The following is a 19,572-nucleotide window of genomic DNA, read 5'->3' as shown; positions in this document are numbered from 1 at the left end:
ATTCAAGATGACTGGAATATGGACTATTGTTCACATTTTCTGTGTACTCTGAACAAGATTTGTATTTGTGGCTATCAATGAAGCCTCATATCTACCTTTGAGAGAATCTCTGGAAGCCAGGATTTGTGGACAGTGGGGTGAATAATACAGGTCATGAGAAATGATGCAACCAACATTAAGTAAATGGTACTGGGAAGTTTCAAAGGCAAAAAGGTCAACATTATTTTAGCACAAATAGGGTCCAGAGAGCCATGGCCATGGCATTGTGAACAATGGCAATATTGCTACCTTATTCTCAGTATAAGGTAATAAATGTACCTTATTACATTTAACAATTAAGAACATGGGCCAAGCATGGTGGCTCATGCCTGCAATCCCAGCATTTTGGGAGGCTGAGGCGGGTGGATCACGAGGTCAGGAGATCGAGACCATCCTGGCTAACATGGTGAAACCCCATCTCTACTAAAAATACAAAAAATTAGCCAGGCATGGTGGCAGGCACCTTTAGTCCCAGCAACTCGGGAGGCTGAGGCAGGAGAATGGTGTGAACCCGGGAGGTGGAGCTTACAGCGAGCCGAGATAGCGCCACTGCACTCCAGCCTGGGCAACTGAGCGAGACTGTCTCAAAAAAAAAAAAAAAAAATTAAGATCATGACAAGGTGGTGCCTGACCACTGCAAAGAATCCTCACAGGCTCTGACTGGATAATAAACAAATGCGTAAGTACATCTTCTCTTATTATTCCAAATCTTGATTTATAAGGCACTATGCATGACCTCATGAATATTGTAATAATTTTTAATAGTGTTTATACAGACACAGGTGCTGCAAAAAATAAATATTTGCCTCAGGCTTTGCACACCTAAGGGGTGGCCCTGATTAAGAAAAAAACAGTTGGAAGGATCCTTCTTCCTTTCAAGATGATGAATTCCTGCAAGGATGCCTATGGCATGCTTTTTACCTTGATTTTATACAAATGTTAAGGAAAAGGACTAAGGAACAAGGTAACATGTAATTAGCACATCAAAGCTGATAGCCAAACACAGAAATACACAAACACGCATTGCTAGTGACAGTTTGTGTCAAGCCTTCAAGCCTTAGCAGTTTATCATTTTCATGGCAATTGCCAGAAGTAGCCCAAAATAATAGCAGCTCTTTGAAGAGCCATAGTGAAATTCAAGTCCCATTGAGAAGGTCTGAAAATTGTGCTCTCACAGCAAACAGAAACAAAATACTTTCTTCTTCCAGGTGTCACTTGAAGAAATTTAGTCATCACCATAGTTGCTACATTTTCAAAGAATCTTTTGAGGGGTGGGTCTTTTTATTATTTAACAATTAGTGAAGCAGGCAGACACTTACTTAAATGGGAGGTAGAGAATTTGGGAATGAATAAGTAATCACTGTCTTCTTCATAAATGCCTAAATAAGGGCCTGATAAAATATCAGCATTCTTGACACTTCCCATCCCCTTATTTCATCCACAGTTTAAAAAGCATTGCATCAACCAAGACAAAATCAGGAAAACAGCTGTTTAAAAATGAGGTTCTCTCCTGATGAGAAGAGTCAGAAAAAAATAAAACATATGTTGATGTTTTTGAAATTCCATTTGATGATTTTATGGTAAGGCAAACAATGCAATGAGAAGTAGTAAGAAGGAAACAAGCTCTAGCTAATTAGCCAATTCCAGAAGCACTCTGCAAACGTCTTCAGAGCAGTGAAGCTCTACTATAGTATTTTGCAAGTATTTAGCTAGATGGCAGCGTACATGCTACCTCATATTTCTGGTCCTAAAACCCAGTTGAGTATTCTACATAAAAATGTATATTTCTTTAATCCTTAAGATTTCACTAGATTAAACTACCCTTACTATATAGAGAAAGGGTGTTGGGCAGGGGGGCTAAGTCATTTTTCCATCACTTATGAATAAGCAGGTTTGATGAGATAAAATATCAGCAAAGAATAATATTTGAACTGCAAAGAGCATATCAGACTAAATAAATATTATTTAAACAACAGAAGGGGGTGAGGAAATCAGAAGCTGGATTTGTTTCTAATACTGAGTTTAAATAGTGAATCAAAGATCTGTATAGAGGAAAGTAGCTATTAATGGGTTTCTGCAGGAATAAAGAGAAGGTGAAATAAGGGCGAAGATGGAGAGGGTAATATAAGGATTTAGGTCTGAAGTAACCTATCTTTTTATGAGGACATGAGAGTGTGAAAAATCATAAGATCTGCAAACCTAATTTATAGTAATATATATATGAGTAGAAAATAATTTAGAAATTATCCAGTCATACTTTCTATGGAAGGCAGCATAACGCTCTCCCCACCAAAGATGTCCATGTCCTAATCCCTGAACTTGCAAAAATGCTACTTTACGTGGCAAAAGGGACTTTACTTTGTAGGTGGGATTAAGTTAAGAATCTTGAGATGGAAAAATTATCCTAGATTATTGGGATGGTCCCAGTATAACCAAATGGGTCCTTCTAAGAGGGAGGCAGAAGTGTCGGAGTAGGAACAAGGTCTGGAGATGCTATGCTGCTGGCTTTCAAGATAGTGGAAGGGACCACAAGCCAAGGAATGCAGGTGGCCTCTAGAATAAGCTAGAGAAGGGAAAGAAACAGATCCTCCCCTGGAACCTTCCAGAAAGAATACAGTCCTGCCAAAATACAGTCCTTGCTTTTATCCAAATAAGACATGTGTTGAACTTCTGATCCTCAGAACTGAAAGACAATAAATGTGTGCTATTGTAAGCAACTAAGTCCAGGGCAATCTGTGATAGCAGCAATAGGAAATGAATACACTGTTGTTCTTACAGTCTAGAGAGTAAAATAAGTTACCTAAAGTAACAGAGCTGGTAAATGGCAAAATAGAGAGTACAACCCAGGGACTGGAGGGGCCAATTCACTACAGGCCTCTTTCTGCTGGATTTTGTGTCAATAGAGAAATAGACATATGATTTGCTTAGGCATCCGAACTGGTAAAGTTGTATTAGGACAGATTGGGCTTGAGGTCAAATTGGATGTCCTAGTCCTACTACCCTGAGTTGGTCACCAACACAGCAGCTGAATAACTCTAGGTACATCCCCTCTGTCTGTCCTGTCTGCAGAACAGAGCTTCCTCAGGGAGGCTCAGAGGAGAGGGGAATGCCTACAGTCATAAGCAGGAGCTCCCAGGAGGGTAAATGGTCACAGGCCACATTTGAAGGGTGACTTCGAACATACTAAACTCACCCAAATGGGAAACATAGGTCATATCACCCAGTGGGAAGAGATGAGACAGAAGTATGTTCTTCCTCAGTGCTTGAATGAAGCAGGAAGGATGTTGGAAAATTTTTTCTTTTATTGGCTGCAAGAACTTGCCAAGACCAAGGGCCCTCTATGCATCTGACTTGAATCCCTTCTGGGCTTTCAGTCCTCACCTGCCTCTGTCACAACTCAGTTGGACCTCAGAGAGCCTAAATGAAGTTAAAGAATCTCATAATGAAGATGGATATATTTCTCTTTACCTTAATTTACAGAAGGATGTTGGTAGTAAAAAAAAAAAAAAAAATATATATATATATATAAAAAACACTGTTTTAAAATTGCCATGGTCTAAATGGTTGTGTCCCCCTTCACCAAAATCCTAATCTTCAATGTGATGGTATTAGGAGGTGGGGTCCTTGGGAGGTGAGTAGGTCATGAATGTGCAGCACTCATAAACGGGATTAGTGCCCTTATCAAAGAGGCCCCAGAGAGAGAGAGACCCCTTACCCCATCTAACATGTGAAGGCACAGCTGGAAGGCACCATCCACGAATAAGAAAGCAGCTCTCACCACACATAGAATCTGCCAGTGCACTGATTTTTGGACTTCTCAGCCTCCAGAACTGTGAGAGATAAATTTCCGTTGTTTGTAAGCCACCAAGTCTTTGGTGTTAGAGAAAGACAAAAAACAATTATGGAGGATTTAGGGTGACGTGAAGAAAGTAAATAGTGTGCCAACACAAGCATGGCACCTCCTGAAATATGAATGCATTTTTTACTCTACAGAAAATGTCTCTTCACTGAACTATTAGATGCTCTTTCCCAAGGCAATAATATGATCTTTATATTACCAGCACTTAGCATGGTGTCTGGCGGAGAGTAGACTTGCTAATATTTGTTGAGGAGGAGAATAATGTAACAGGGTTTATTGGTTTGTTGAGCTATACTTATTGAAACACTAAAAATTAAATGTGAGTATGAACATCTCTATTTTACAAATTAAAAAACCTGAGGGCACAGATAGATTTGGGACTGTGCTGAAGTTGACACAGTTAGGATTCAAACCCAGGTATTTGGGCCCTAAAGCCTTAGCTGTTGACTGCTGGGTGCTAGCACTTTGTCTTTTAGGCCACTAGAATATCTAGCTACAAATAGATTCTGAAGAGCCAAAGGACTGAGTAACACAGCTAGGGAGCAAATTGCAAAAAGGAGTTGAGAAATTCCCTATTCACTCTGTCTCATCTTCTTTCAAAGAAAAATTGTTACAATAACACAATTTTATAAATGAAAAATAAATTCCTCCACTATCATGCAGTTTAAAATTGCAGGAGTTTTTTTCAAACATATAATGTAATAAACATGTGGTTTAAAATGTCAGTCTTCCCCACGGCCTGCCCCAGATACGTTAGGCCTGTAAGCCTTGAAAGGATTTCCCCATGAAGGCAAATTCTAGATATATGCAACTCTGAGTCATGTGAGCAAGAAACCAGAAATTTATGTTGAATGACAAGATCAGTGTTGGAGGAATGAGCCATGTGCCAAAACTTCATCAGGCTGTGCTACAATCATAGGTGTTTTTCCTCCATGACTCTTATTTAGAAGCCTGTCTAATTTTTCACTGTTTCTTTTTCTCATTATGAAAAACACTGCCCTTCTTCTGGGCTATAGGAAGGTTATTCTAATGTGAAACTCATAGATTTATCCCACTGAGAGACAGCTGTGACTCAACATCACATCGGGTAGTGCCATCTGCCTGGGTAGGCGGCACTATCACAAACAGGCCTGTGAAAGTCACCCCGTCATTTGCTATGATGATGCCACTAAAAACATTATTTTTCCCATCAAATTATCTCCATTTGTGAGTCTTGGACACGATTTTTTCTGATTCTGGAATTAACATGATTTCTGCTTGTCTTAAATGATTAGTTTGCTTATTCTTCATGTATTGTCAGAAGGACAATTTGCTTTTTAAAAGGAAATAAAGCCTTAAATCACAAGAATAAGGTTAGGAAGTTGGAAATTCGCTTAACTAGTCAATGGGGAGAAAAAATAATTTGGGGGACTCTCTTATCTCTGACATAAATCTAGCTCTGTCACACAGAACTCTACACATCAGAAAAGTGATATGCCACGAACATAGCATAGAACTCCCACCCCCAAAATAACTTAGCCACATTGTACAAAGTGAGATAGCTAATAGAAGTACAACTATGACTTCACGGATTTATTTTTAAAATCTTCTTCAAAAATCAAAGAAATATAATGGATCTATGGAGTTAAAATATTCTAGTCTGACTTAGTTCACACTCTGTGAAGCCAGCGCTCAATAGCAACACACTCACACCAACCTAGGAAGAGTAAATGGAAATCTAAATTATTAACTTTTCCTTAAAAAAGACATACTACTGCATACAATTTTAATAGAGTGGTATTCTGGTATAGCAGCAAGATTCATACCTTAGAGTAATTTACAAATATATATGAAGAGATATGTACAGGAATATTCATAGCAGCATTACTTGCAAAAAGAAAAAAATCCTGAAAGTAACCCAAATGCCCAGGAAACTGAATGATTCTATTGTGATTATTCCAACAAATGGAATACCATACAACAGTAAAAATGGATGAGTTACAGCTACACGAGTCAACATGAATGAATTTCAGAATTATAAAGATGAGTGAAAAAACTCACCAAAGAATACATTCAATAGATACCATTTGTATTAAGACCAAAAATAACAAAAAATGTTAACCTATGGGCATAAATATATCTGTCATAAGATGATAACCAGAAAGCTAATAAAATAGTGTTTGCTCCTGAGCAACACAGAAGGAGATGCAAGCAGAGGAGAAGAGGTATATGTAATAGAAGACATCAACTGCATTGGTAATATATTATTTCTCAAACTGAGTACTCATGTTACTATTCTTGTAACTTCCACGTATGTGCATGTATTATATCACAGAAATGTTCCATAATATAAAAATTGGTTGAACTAACTATCTTGCTTTGGCAGTAACTAGTTGTTCACCAGCCATTTCCTTTGTCTTTCTGAGCATGTTACTGGCCTCCATTTCCCAGCCTTGCTTGCAGTTAGGTGCTGCACTGTGATGAGCTCTGTACCACGGACCATGGGCAGAAGAGGTACATGCTCTGTCCAGTGTGGCCTACAAAGCTGGCCCTGCACCTGGCATACTGTCTTCTTCCTGCATCTGCTAATCACATGCAAAAAGTCCATTGCAGGACTCTGTGGACTGAGAGGGTGGCAGAGGCTCTGGATAGTGGCAGAACTGCCATCCTCATTTTCACCCAACTGTGCTAAAAGCAAAAAACAAAAGTCAGTGTGATAAGCCACTGAGGTGTGGGGGTTACAGTAGCAGCTAGCTTCTCCTGCCAATACACTTACTATAAAGTGATAATCCTTCAGCCTACAGCTTCCAAATGAAATTAAAACTTCAGAATATAAACCAAAATCTATTCCAGAGAAATGAACTCAATCTCTCTTCAGTGATTAAAAACACCAAGCAAGATTCAAATCTATCTAAGGAAACTGAGGCCAGAACTTCCCTCCCTTAGAAAACAAACAAATATTATTTGGAATAAAATCAATCCCACTTTACCAAGAAAATGAGATAATTCACAGATCTTAATTCAAGCCAGTTTGTCATATCCAGTTCCAGACAAGGAGAGAGTCATAATGTATATGCTTGTAACCAAGAGGCCAACCATCCAAAAAGAAATGAATAATGGGGTCATGATAGACATTCCACAGAAAGATTCCAGGGAAGGGATAAGTAACTACCTCTTGCACCCATAAACCATAGCTGCAGAATAACATATAGAAGAGAATAATCGGCACAGCTACATTTTGTCACCCTTACTTTATGATAAGCATTATTATCATTGGCTGACAAACACAGTTAATTCTTCATAAATAAGATAGTCCTATTATTAGTATTTTACAGATGAGGAAATTGAGGCATAGAGAATGAAGTTCAAGGCTGTCCCAACATGCTATCTTAGACTGCGTTAAAGAGCTAACATGTTATTCTTCCAAAATATGGGGTAGTTATTTTTTTTTAAATATAGGTGTTGCAAAGAGGTCGAGGCCTTCTTGAATTCCCTTTTTTAAAAATCAGTGGGCCCATCTGTAAATTACTAACACTGTCAACTGAGAGTAGAAGCAGTAATAAAGCCAAGAGAGAGGATTCAGAAGAGAAGGGGATTAGAAACAGCTTCTCATCCTCCACCTTTCCTCTTGCTACTGCTTTTAAAAATCATCAATCTTACTTGGAACGTGTTTCAGAATCCTTTATTTTAAGACAAGAAAAACCATTAACAAACATGTCCTAAATGAGTTCCTACTAGGTGTATAATGTTCCATTATACACAAACGAGGCCTTACTTATAAAACTGGGTCCCCACTTCCAAGTTTCTGCAATGCAGAATAAAACACAAACATGTCAACTACTCCACTGGATCAAACAAAAAAAAAATCAATATCCTGTTTTCCTGAACCACAGAACTACTAATTGCCTTTAAGTGGGCAATATATTTCCTTGAAGTAAGATGAGCTAATTACTTTCCTTCTCTTTTCAGAAGCCTATGATAATAAAAGAATGGGAAAGTGTTTCTCCTTGAATTAAGATTGATTTAGGTAGAGTATAAAATGTATAACCTGGAGGTAAAATAAACAAAAAAGTGAGGAAAACAAACAATGATCAACAAAGATAAAAAATACTAAAAAGTAGGAAAAGATCTAGCAACATTGGAAAAAGTTGAAAATTTTCAGAAAAAGAATCTATGGATCTCTGAGAATCTTTCCTTCCCCAGTAATTAAGCTAACACTACGTGACATTTTGTTTTTTGCCAGACACTGCTATAAACATTATCCATGTATTAACTAACTTAAACAGCCAAGCTAGGTGAGTACTATTTATGTCCCTGTGTTTTAGAATGGGGACCTGTGTTTTAGAATGACCTGGTGCCAGGTCATACAGCTTTTAACTGACACAATCAATATTTAAAACTGAATCTCCCCTTGCCCAAGCTGAAATACTGAACATCTCTAAGGAAGTATCCTCTCGTCTCTTTTGGTTCCTTTGTGTAAGTCTTCACATCTTCTAGTGGTCTTAATGAATAATGAAGGTGAGAAGCCCAGGTAAACCTTTAGAGGTAAATCTGAATGTGCAGCTTTTGAAGATGCTGTCTAGGGAGAATTCCCCCAAGTATATCTGAGGAGAATTATAGCAATAGAGAAGTGAGCGGGATGGAAATCCTACCAGATGGCATAATATTGTTCAGACAGCGTTGACTGGTTTCCTTTGTATCATATGGAGAGACAACACGTGAGTAAGAAAGGGAGGATGCTGGTGTGTGGAGATGATAAAGGGAACAGGAATGAGAAAAGAAAAAGACATAATGATTGTTTTACAGTTTCTAGAAGTTTATGCACCATATTCCAAATAGGAAATGATTATATGAATTCAATATAATTCTTACAAAGTAATAAAATTACAAAGGGCTAAAGGTATTAACCATTCCAACAAGTGATTGGTGGAGTTAAGAAATGTAAAACTAGAGTAGGTTAGGGCAGTTGTCTCAGTTATCCAGCTAGTTAATGCCAGAGCCAACAAGAGAAATCTGATTCCTTAACTTAGTTTCTTGTTGCTTTTTTTTATAACCCTGTGCTACAATATCTAATAAACAATGTCAAGTCTTGATCATTAGCATCTACACTTAATTTAATATGAGCAATAGGCAGCAGAAGCTTCTATAGGCTTCTAGATTGTTTTTCCTCAATCTGTGTGAAGTTGCTAATTATCTGTTGTTAATGAAAACAACCCTGTAAGCAGCTGAAGAAATGGATTGGAAATAGTAGTTTGAAGGCCAGTAAAGAAACACAGGTGTTGCTATGTTCAATTAAAGCCTAACAAGAAACTTAGTGGGATAAAAGGGTGGGAGGTGGAACAGGAAAAGGGAAAAATGACATCATCCTCTGCTGGAACTGTTGGAGAAAGGAGAAAAGCCAGAAAATAGCTTACTAAGCACTTCCTAATAAGGAATTTGTAAAGCTGAAGATTTGCAGGACTAACTTTTGTCCACAAAACAATTTACATTTCAAAAAACTAATTTGTGAAAAGATTTTCTTTTAAAAACAGTAGAAAGTCATAGTAGTCAAAATTAAAGCAAAGACTAGATTTTGAAGCAGGCAATAAATTATAAATTGAGGGGTTGTTTTTGTTTTTGTGGAGGGCAAGGCGGGGGAATAGATTCTATTTAATTTGTTAAAGGTTGATATTTGTACACTGAAAACAGTATATTGTAGTACCTTACGGTATAGGCACTTTATCTGTGTTACTGCAGTCAGGATTAAAAAAAAAAGTCTTTTTGGTTTGTTTTTAACAATAATAGTGTACTTCTCAGAAGTCTTTTAAACAATAGTCAATGTTCCAGAATTGAGATACATGTACTGTTGACTTCTCACCTGAACACTAATTCTCTTATTCTTGTTAGGAATTCCATGTAATACAGAAAAAACGGCAACATTTATTTTGATTGTCTGTTTTGCATACCACAAGGCAAGGAATTCTCAGGTTCTGAGGAACACCTAAAAGACATGCAGAAAAGCATTACTTAAAACTTTGTCAGGAAGCTCTTTGCCCCCCTTCCCATCTCCGTCACCTTTAAATCCAGGTATATTTGTAGTAGGAATCTGTTCTGTGGAACCCTGCAGCAATATTTCCCTTCATTTCCATGACAACAGCTCTCTATCAACTTCTGAAGGAACTTGCCTGTATTGTAAACAAACCTCTCTTGGCAATTGGCCTGTTTTCTCTCTCTATCTCATCTTCCATCTGCTCAAAGGCTTTGCTTCAAAAAGAAATAGGTTGCAGGTGTGTACTTTTTCTTTCTCTATCTCCCTCCCCCTTTGTTTCTGAAAGAGGTCGATCTCAGAGATTAAAATTCCCTCAACTAGTGAAATTAACAGTCTCATGGAGCGAGGCTGAGTACCTGTGTGTACCTGGGAATGAACATTTGGAGCATATCAACACATAGCATGTTTGGTTCCATTTTAACACAAGCCTCCTCAGAAATAAGCAGACTAACACATTTCATGAAGTGAATTCTAACTACAGGAAAAAATAAAAAGCGATTCATGTCAGGCAAAAATAAATCCAAAATAAGTTTTATTTCCGAATCTTTCATTAACTCAAAATTACCTAAGCTATTATAGAAATATTATATACTATATTAATATTATATATATTATATATAATAGAAATAGCTTAGTATTAATAACAGAAGCAAAATCTTACCCTAAGCAAAGTGAGAAAAAATGTTTTTGTTTACTTGTTGGGGAAAAAAAAAGTCTCTTATACCTTTAACTTGAGAGTTTCATGACCTCACACCAGAGTACAACTTTAATCTTCAGGGCTTGAAATGTAGGTCAGTGATTTGTCCAATCTAATAAATTCGACATTTTTGTAAGTTCATTTACCTACACTGTTCTTTTTTTAATTCACTATCACAGCTACTGAATCAAGTGACTGCTAGAATAAACCGAATTGTCTGGCATTATTTAAGACACCAAAAACCAAAGAAAAAGTCAAGCAGGAGGGAAGAAAAAGATAAATTTTCTTTATGAAACATAAAGTTTGAAGAGAGATAACCGGAAAAAAAGTATTTGGCTAGAAGTACAGAGAGATTTGGGGGCATATGAACCACATTCTCAGGTTTCTATTGGAAATGTTATATTTGCTGGTTTTTTCCTTAATTTTCCTTAAGAGTCATGAGGAGGGACCACCTCACTAATAACATCTGAAGAAAGGTCTTTTTTAAAATTTATTTTTAGTTGACAAGTGAAAATTGTATAGATGCATGGCACACAATGTAGTGTTCATTTATATATAGTGCAATGATTAAGTAAAGCAAATTAACATATTCATCACCTCACATCATTATCATTTTGGGGGATGATTTTTGATATCTCCAGAAAACCCCAGATTTGTGAAGCCTGATGTATCTTCTCTTAGATAAACAACAGAAAATAACAACAAAAACAATAGCACGTTATATTGAATTTCCAGTATGTTTTTATTTTTCTGTTGATACTCTTATATTATCTAAACCTAAAGTACAGTACTAATAACAATAGACTTCTTTTAATTTTAAAGCATCTTCATGTCTTTATTTCATTTTATCATATGGTCTTTTATCTGTATAATTACAAAAATAATTTTATAAGAAGAAAATCCCAAATTCAGCATAGCCATAAAAACAAACAACAAGAAGAATCCTTACATCTTTCTTGTTGAAAGTACCCAGTTATTGTCTAATTATTTGTCATGACAAAAATAGTTATTCAAGACACAATGCCTGTAACAATTTATATACAGTAAGATTTCAGAGATGCCACCTTATTGGGAAAAAACTCAGATTATCCAGGGTTTACTTACAGCTTAGCTCTGATATTGATTGCTATCTCTTTAGGCAAGGTTCTTAGACTCCCTAAGTCCATTTCATGTATAAGTGTCCCCAAAACAAAATGGAAACAGTATTTATCTCTCAGCACATAATTGCACATAACAAATGTTAGTTCCATTCTCCTTTTACTGAGTAGGGGAAGAGGATCATTATGGTCAGAGGCATACTTGAGAGGTATAGAGTTAGTTAGGCTTTTAAAAAGTAAAGTTTCCAGTATTATTTTGTAAAAACAAAGTATAAGTGTGGTAACAATCTTCACAGATATTATACTCTACCCAGCATTACAAATATTACTCCAGCAGAAGTCAGTTGACATAATATGCATTATCATTCCACTGTTAACCACCACTTCCTCAAGAGTTCCCCACAGTAGTGTGCTAAGGGGACATAAAATGCTGCTACTATAAACCCACACTGACTTTGTGCACCAAATAAGGTAGAGACGTGAGTCCAAATTGCAAACAGAATCTAAGTTTCTATGTGTTTAAGTAGTCCCATTTGCAAACCAGATTCGACCTCTCAGGGCAATAAGATTTGGGGATGCTGTTGAATTATGAGGTAAAGTAAATCAGGACCACTTTTATGTATTAAATTCATTGGAAAATCATTTTCAAAGCTGTTGTAGCAATTCCAAAGAAGGAATCTGCCCTAGTCCTGGAGAGAATTGCTAATGATCTGGCTAGATTTTGGTAACCAGGTGGGAGATGACTTAGTTTTGGAAATCTCCACCTCCCTTAATAGCTATCTTTTTCTCCTCTTAGGTGTACCACTGACCTGTCAGTACGTCCCAACTGCCTACCCTGCCTCCTTCATTTTGTTTTGCTTGAATTTCTACTAATGTCAGCTACATTTGTAGTTGATTAAGGTATTTGGGAAAAGTGTCTTACATACTGCTTCTCCCTGGAAGTTTAAAGCCAGTCTGGAAATTCTATTAAATGTCTGGATGTATGCTCTTTGCACATATATTCATTCAAAAAGTATTTATTGAGTGCTTACTATGTGCCAGTAATTAATGCTGGGAATCTGGTGGGAACAAGGACAAAATCACTGTCCTCATGCAGTTCCATAGGCAGTGGAGGATATAGGCATTAATCAAATAATCACACAAACATATGTAAAATTGTGATACAGGAACTTTTAATGGAAGAATTTGACATCTAGCATTTGGAAGCAATTTTCAAGGAAGACCTCCCAGAGGAAATTGAGGCTCCAGCTCAAATTTGAAGACAGTAGTTAAGCAGACAAACAGTCACACATATATTGTATTTATTGTCTGTTCCTGTTTACTGGGATTTAAGTCCCACAAAAGCAGACCGTGCTGTTCCCTTTGTCACATTATCCTTAGGGCCTGAAACTGTGTTTGGCATCAAGTTCAAAACTCCATGAATGTTTAAGTGAATGAACTGAAATGAATTTAACTAAAGAGAAAGGGTCAGAGCAATTCACACGGGCTTGTGCAAAGACTTTAGCTGAAGGAATCGTGAAAAATAAAAGAGATGGAAAAAGGCCAAACAACTCAGGAAACTGACTGTAGGTTTGGGGACCTGGGGTATTAGAAAGGTATTTTCAGTCCCTCCGTGCTGAGGCAATAGGATCTATTTGAGATCTTTTCTCCTTTCTTTATTTACTTTCTTTTACTTATTCAAGATTCCAGGGCTTCTGTAGACTGTAATGCTTTAATGAAATCACTTGTAGATAAACCCACCACCCTTCCTTCTCACTGTAGTTGGATCAGTTGTGATCAGTTATTGTCTCACATCAAAGTGTAAGGTGATCGAATATTTCCACAGGGCAGCACAGGGACTAATGTGTAAAGATAATCTTTCACCCTCCTCTTCCTCTCCTCCTCCCCTTCCTCTCTTCCTCTTCCCCTTCCTCTTTCAACCCCTTCTTCCTTTTCTCTTCCTCCTTCTCTCTCTTCTACTCTCTTCTCTCCCTTTCTCCTTCTCTTTTTCCATGTCTCTTTTTCCTTCTCTCTCCCTCCTTCAATGACTTTGAAAAAAATCATTACTTTAATGACTGAAAAAAAATCATTGCCACACATGTTGTAAATGTAAAAAGAGGCGTGAGAGCAGGAAATATACTAGCCTTGAGGTGAGCCAGTCAACACTCATTGAGCATTCCCTGCATGACCAGATCCCTCCTTGACCCCAGCTTTCGGGAAGGACACTCTTCATTCTAAGCAGCCAACTGTGTGACTGGAAAAGTTGAAACAATATTCTCCAAAGAAGTTACCACGAAGATATCAGGAATTCATGTCTCACAGATGAATTCTATGTGGCATTGTATAAGACTACACGGTACATTAAGTTAAATTGAGGAGGCTTCCTGAAGAAAACAGATTTTTTAATTTTTTCAAATTTTGAAAGAGAAGGAGGATATGGACTACCAGTGAGGAATGGATAGGTACAATTCCTTTAGAGAAATATTTTTCTTTGCATAATGCAAATGTCTTCAAAGCTTAGAACCATTTGGGGAAAACTAATCACGTCTGAAGCAGAATCTTTACATGGCCACCATGGCTCAGTGGAAAATATAGCAAACAAGAACAGCCACCAAATCTTTTCCTTTACTCCTCTCCAAGGTCAAACAGCAGTCTTTCCCCTGGCACACCAAAAAGAATGTGAACCCTTTCATCCAAAGACAGGCAATGGCTCAACAATAAAAGACTCCGTGAAGAACCACATAGCAGCAAATTTCTTCAAAAGTGAAAATTTCTTAACTTACAAATTATTAATTTTGATATTAACCTTGGTGTTATCTTTCCTCTGCTATATTCTAGAATTCAATATTATGATATATAATTGTGTCTTGGAGCGTGCGTACCATAAAATTCTTAAACATTTTCCGTAAGACTAAAAAGTAGATAATATTCTATTTGTTAGGCATTCCCTACCTGGAGGCACAAAAATAAATTTACACTGGCTGTAAGTTTGTGCTGAGAATGTTTTCACCTCTTTTTGGATCAACACCTGCTAGTCTGGTCTTGTGTCTCTTTCTCTCAGATAGTATTTCACTGCTTAGAGGCCTTTGAAAGGCAACAGATAACAAACACTCTTTGGTCCCTTGTGTTTCAATAGAATAACCTGAAACTTCTTATCATGAAGGCCCAGACTGACCATGATATTCAGGGGAGAGGCGGAGGTTCCCAGGTCCTAGTTCCTTGAATAATTTGATTTCTTTTAACAAAGAATGGGTTAAATTAAACCCAAATTCATGCCAAAAATGATTTTTTACAGCAGCACCAATGGTCTCCCCAGGTCCTCCCATTTTCCTCATTTTGAAACCTACCATTCTGTTTACATCACATCTTATGCCCACACATGCGTGACACATACAGAAGAGGCCTGGCTAGACATCACGGCATCAAGGGCCCTGTTTCAGTCGGAGACAACGGTGAAGTTCTATAAACCCACATTTGCAGATCTCTCGATGAAGAGGCTTTTAAACAGTACCTAAACAGGTTGACTAGTCCAATCGACAACTAAATCAGGCATTAAGGAGCACCCATCTATGGTCAGAAAGAACAAGAAATGAGTTCTCCGTGCACAACCTGAGTAGGTTGTGTTACTAGATATTCACAAAGTCTTTTTAGGAGAGAAAACTGCTAGTCCAGCTAAAAGAGCTTTGATTTTCAAATGTTAACAAACAAGTGTGTATGCGTGTGTGTGTGTGAGTGTGTGAATTAAAGGATCCCTAAGAACATATTTATTTAACATATCATGGTTCACGAGAACGAGTGCTTGTAAAACTATCTGCCTTTAGGAACTGTGATTTGCAATGCACACGACAGTCATTTGTAATATATAGCCCAGGAACTTACACATTCTAGGCACTCATTCTTTGTTGAATGAATGAATGAATGAATGAATATTGTTACCCATCCTATTCAAGCTAGCAACTCTGTAACACATTCTGATATTAGCTACTCTGAATAAGGAGACAGATGCTAACCTGTAATCCTCTCCTTGGTGAGTACACAAGTAATCTGTCATGGTCTATTATATTTCTGGGACTGTCAGCCAAGGCCTCTCTGAGTGGACTGTGGCAAGTCAATTACTGTCTCTTTAATTCTACTTCCATTTTGTAGCCAGAAATGAAAATACAAACTGACCATCTTTCTCAGAAGCAGTATGAAGTTAAAGAAGAAATTGCTAGACATAACAATATAAGCCAATAAGATGGGATCATATAGGTAAATCCTTAGAGACAGAGAAGAGATAGGTGATTTCCAGGGGAGTGGTGGAAAGTAGATTGGAGAGTGACTGTTTAATGGGTACTGGATTTCTTTTGGGGAGATGAAAATGTTTTGAAATTATAGACATGTGGTTGCATAACATTGTGATGTACTTAATGCCACTGAATTGTACACTTTAAAATGGTTGATTTCACATCATATGAATTTCAACTCAATAAACCTCTATATTATAATACTTACAATTCTAAAGCATATGTTTGCCAAGCCTGTGAAAAGAGTGGCATGGTAAATGTTGTCTATCTAAATGTTTGAAAAGGACAAGAATTACTCTATAGTAGTTTTTCAATAAACTTATGGTGGGTTTCCAAAGAACTAGAATAGACATCAATGATGAATGTGGTAAAGTCCTGGAAAATTTACACTGATTTGAGTCTGGACCTGAAATCAGGGCAAAATTTGTGATTTGGTAATGCAGAATATTTTCTGTCAAGCAAGAAATTATTTACCTCCTTTATCATTTTACAAGGAAAGTCATTATCCATGACATGAAAAACATTAATGAAGAACATTAATTTTGGATTATGGTCTATTTGCATATTTTCTTTGAAAGTCAGATTTTTTAAAGCAAACTGTCCTCACAAGTACATTTGAATTTCACAAATTACACTTTATTATACATAGCATCTGCCAGTACTATTGCCAGACTCTAAGGGGTAAAAGAAAATGACAAAACAGGTTTTCATTGCCATGATTTTATTATTTACAAAGTTGCCCTTATCAAATAGGTGATATCAAATGATTATACTTTGAATTAAGCAACATAACTCTGCACTTATATAACTCTTGGCAAAATACTTTGGTATATATTATCCTTATAGCCACCCTGGGAAGCGGACAAAGTAGATTACTTATTTCTGTAATGTAGGATTAGAAAGCTTTTGTGACACACTGTAAGCTGTACAGCCAGGACTTGAATCCAGGTCTCAGATAACTGGGCTGGTACTCCTTTCATGGCAACCAGGAGTTTGAAGATCTGAGTTTATAATATGGTTCTGCCACAAACTTTCTAGGTGGCATAAAACAAGTTTCTCAACCTCTTGAATTTCGATTTCCTCCCCTTTTAAATACAATGGTTGGGGCACATCTCAAACGTGCCCTTTTTGGAGTCTGCATTCTTTCTTAGCAAATGCAAAAGTTACACATTTATCAGCTAACTACTCTTCCCTATCATTTTGTAAGCCAGGTGAACCTTTTACCTTAGTATAGCTCAATTCTTAGATGCAGTAACCCACACTTTTTGCATGCTCATCGTGTAAAAGTTATGTTTACAAAGACATCAATTAAAGTAGCCTCAAAAAGGATTCCCTCAAATTCTTCAGCTTATAGCATACGAGTTTCTAAAATCACAGTAGTCCTATCCATAGACAGCATTCATTCTTGTTTGCTATATCCTCCACCATATGTAGAACTTTTGTCTTCGAAAAGTGCTTTTCCAGCTCTTGTCTCACTTGACATCACTAGAGTAAAATACAGACCCTAACAGGTACCGGGCAGACTCAGTCTAAGCCACACTATCTCTTTCTAAACTAACACGCCCTACACCTAGTCTTATTGTTAGCCTACAAGGGTGCGACAGAGATAAGGCAGGGTGGGAACCTGACCCAGTGACAGCCAATCAGAAGGGCTTTTGTCTGTGGATCGGACCAGGAGTGATTGATCAGCCACCAATCCCAGAGGCTTTCAATGGGAGAACAAAAAGTCCACTATTTGCCCCAAAGGCTGTACTTGGGTTTATTCCCTTGCGCAAGAGAAAAAAAAAAAAAGTTTAGCTCTCAAGAGCAACTTCAGAATTCCCACAAAACAAAGTTCAAGAGAGGAGAATCAAAAAAACCGAGCTAAGTGAATTGCTTCTACACTGTGACCGTGCAATCCAGGATAACTTATTCCCAAAAGAAGGACCCAATAACCTCATTTATCTTAAATGTCAACAAAATCCTTGTAAAAAATACATTATTCAGAAAATGACCTCAGCATATTAATTGCAGATGGAGTCTCACTGTGTGTCACTTATTTTAGGGCCTCCTAAGTTCTTACTAGACATGTGTTTGTGCAGAAATTTTTGTTTTTTTTCACCTGCCCACCTCAAAATGTCTTTAAAAATATATAATTAAGCAAGTTTTTATTTTCCCATACTTGTTTTTTTAAAATTGTGTTGCCATGGAATATGGTGGTATTATAAATTGTAGAATCCAGAAAAACTCCCATAATCTGTATCAAGAAACATGACATATTCAGAAAACCAAAATTTCCTGCACAGTGAATTGGTAAGTAATCCAGTGAGTGGAAGATGGTGGAGATGACTTTTTCCATCCAGGGAAAGCCTCAAACCACCTCAGGGGATTAGTCAGGGTTCTCCAGAGGGACAGAACCAATAGGATATATGTATACATAACAGGGAGTTTAGTAGGGAGAATTGGCTCACATGATTACAAGGTGAAGTCCCACGACAGGCCATTTGCGGACTGAGGAAAGAGAGAAGCCAGTAATGGCTCAGTCCAAGTCTGGAAGCCTCAAAACCAGGGAAACTGACAGTGCAGCCTTCAATCTGCAGCTGAAGGCCCGAGAGCCCCTACAAGACTGCTAGTGCAAGAGTTCAAAGTCTGAAGAACCTGGAGTCTGATTTCCAAGGGCAGGAGGAGGAGAAGCGAAGTGTCCAGCAAAGGAAGAGAAAGAACAAGAAAACTCAGCGAGCAAACTTATCCCCCTTCTTCTACCTGCCTTGTTCTAGCCACTGAGGACTATACTCTGATTTTTTTTTTTTTTATCTTGCCCAAATTTCTATCTAAAGGGGTCTGGGGAGTCATCCCCTACAAACCATAAATTCTCATCAGATAGGTTTTATTTAACCCTATATATCGTGACTTACTTTCCAATCTGACTCTGGCATAACACTGTGACAAAGAAGAAAGTCAAAATGTTTTACCCCAAAACATGTTTCTTTGCCATAGTTTGAAATGTCCCTCCAATTTGTTGGGGAAAACTTGCATCTGTAAAGACTCTCTGTTAACACAGCCAGATCTTTTTCTTCCAGGCCCTCCCAATCCTGAAGAGATTAATTAAGAGTCTAGCACCTTTTAAAGGTCTGAACAGGAAATACTTGTCATTTATTGTCTCTAATGGCAGCCACTATAAGAAGCTTGGTCTCCACAATTTTTTATCTTAACCTGCATTTCCTTTCTATCATCCCAGGTAGGCAAACTCTACCGTCAACCAGGAAATATCTAAATTTACCTATATCCTGTAAGCACCCACCTCACATCCCCTGCCGCTTTGAGTTGTCCCACCTTTCTGCACCAAACCAATGTGTTTCTTAAATGTATTTGATTGATGTCTCATGCCTCCTTAAAATGTATAAAACCAAGCTGCGCCTCGACCACCTTGGACACATGTTCTTAGGGCCACCTGTGGGCTATGTCATGGGCCGTGGTCACTCATATTTGGCTCGGAATAAATCTCTTCAAATGCTTTACAGTTTGACTATTTTCGTCGACACTGCACTGGCAACCAATTGGATGGTGCCCACCCACACTGAGAGCAGGCCTTCCTCTCCCAGTACACCAACTCAAATGTCAATCTCCTC

At 37.6% G+C, this 19,572-nt stretch overlaps 1 long non-coding RNA gene across 1 annotated transcript in view; it reads right to left on the bottom strand.

Moving 5' to 3' along the window:
* LOC105739804 overlaps positions 1–6,980 on the bottom strand; it is a 45,544-nt gene extending 38,564 nt beyond the window's left edge. The window contains exon 1 of the long non-coding RNA XR_001115786.1: positions 6,868–6,980. This is a non-coding gene — a long non-coding RNA (uncharacterized LOC105739804). The remainder of the gene's footprint in view (positions 1–6,867) is intronic.
* Positions 6,981–19,572: the final 12,592 nt, after the last annotated feature.

The sequence above is a fragment of the Nomascus leucogenys genome, chromosome 5 (genome assembly GCF_006542625.1).
Source record: "Nomascus leucogenys isolate Asia chromosome 5, Asia_NLE_v1, whole genome shotgun sequence".
NCBI classification, from domain to species: Eukaryota; Metazoa; Chordata; class Mammalia; order Primates; family Hylobatidae; genus Nomascus; species Nomascus leucogenys.
This window is presented reverse-complemented; position numbering and strand designations above follow the sequence as displayed.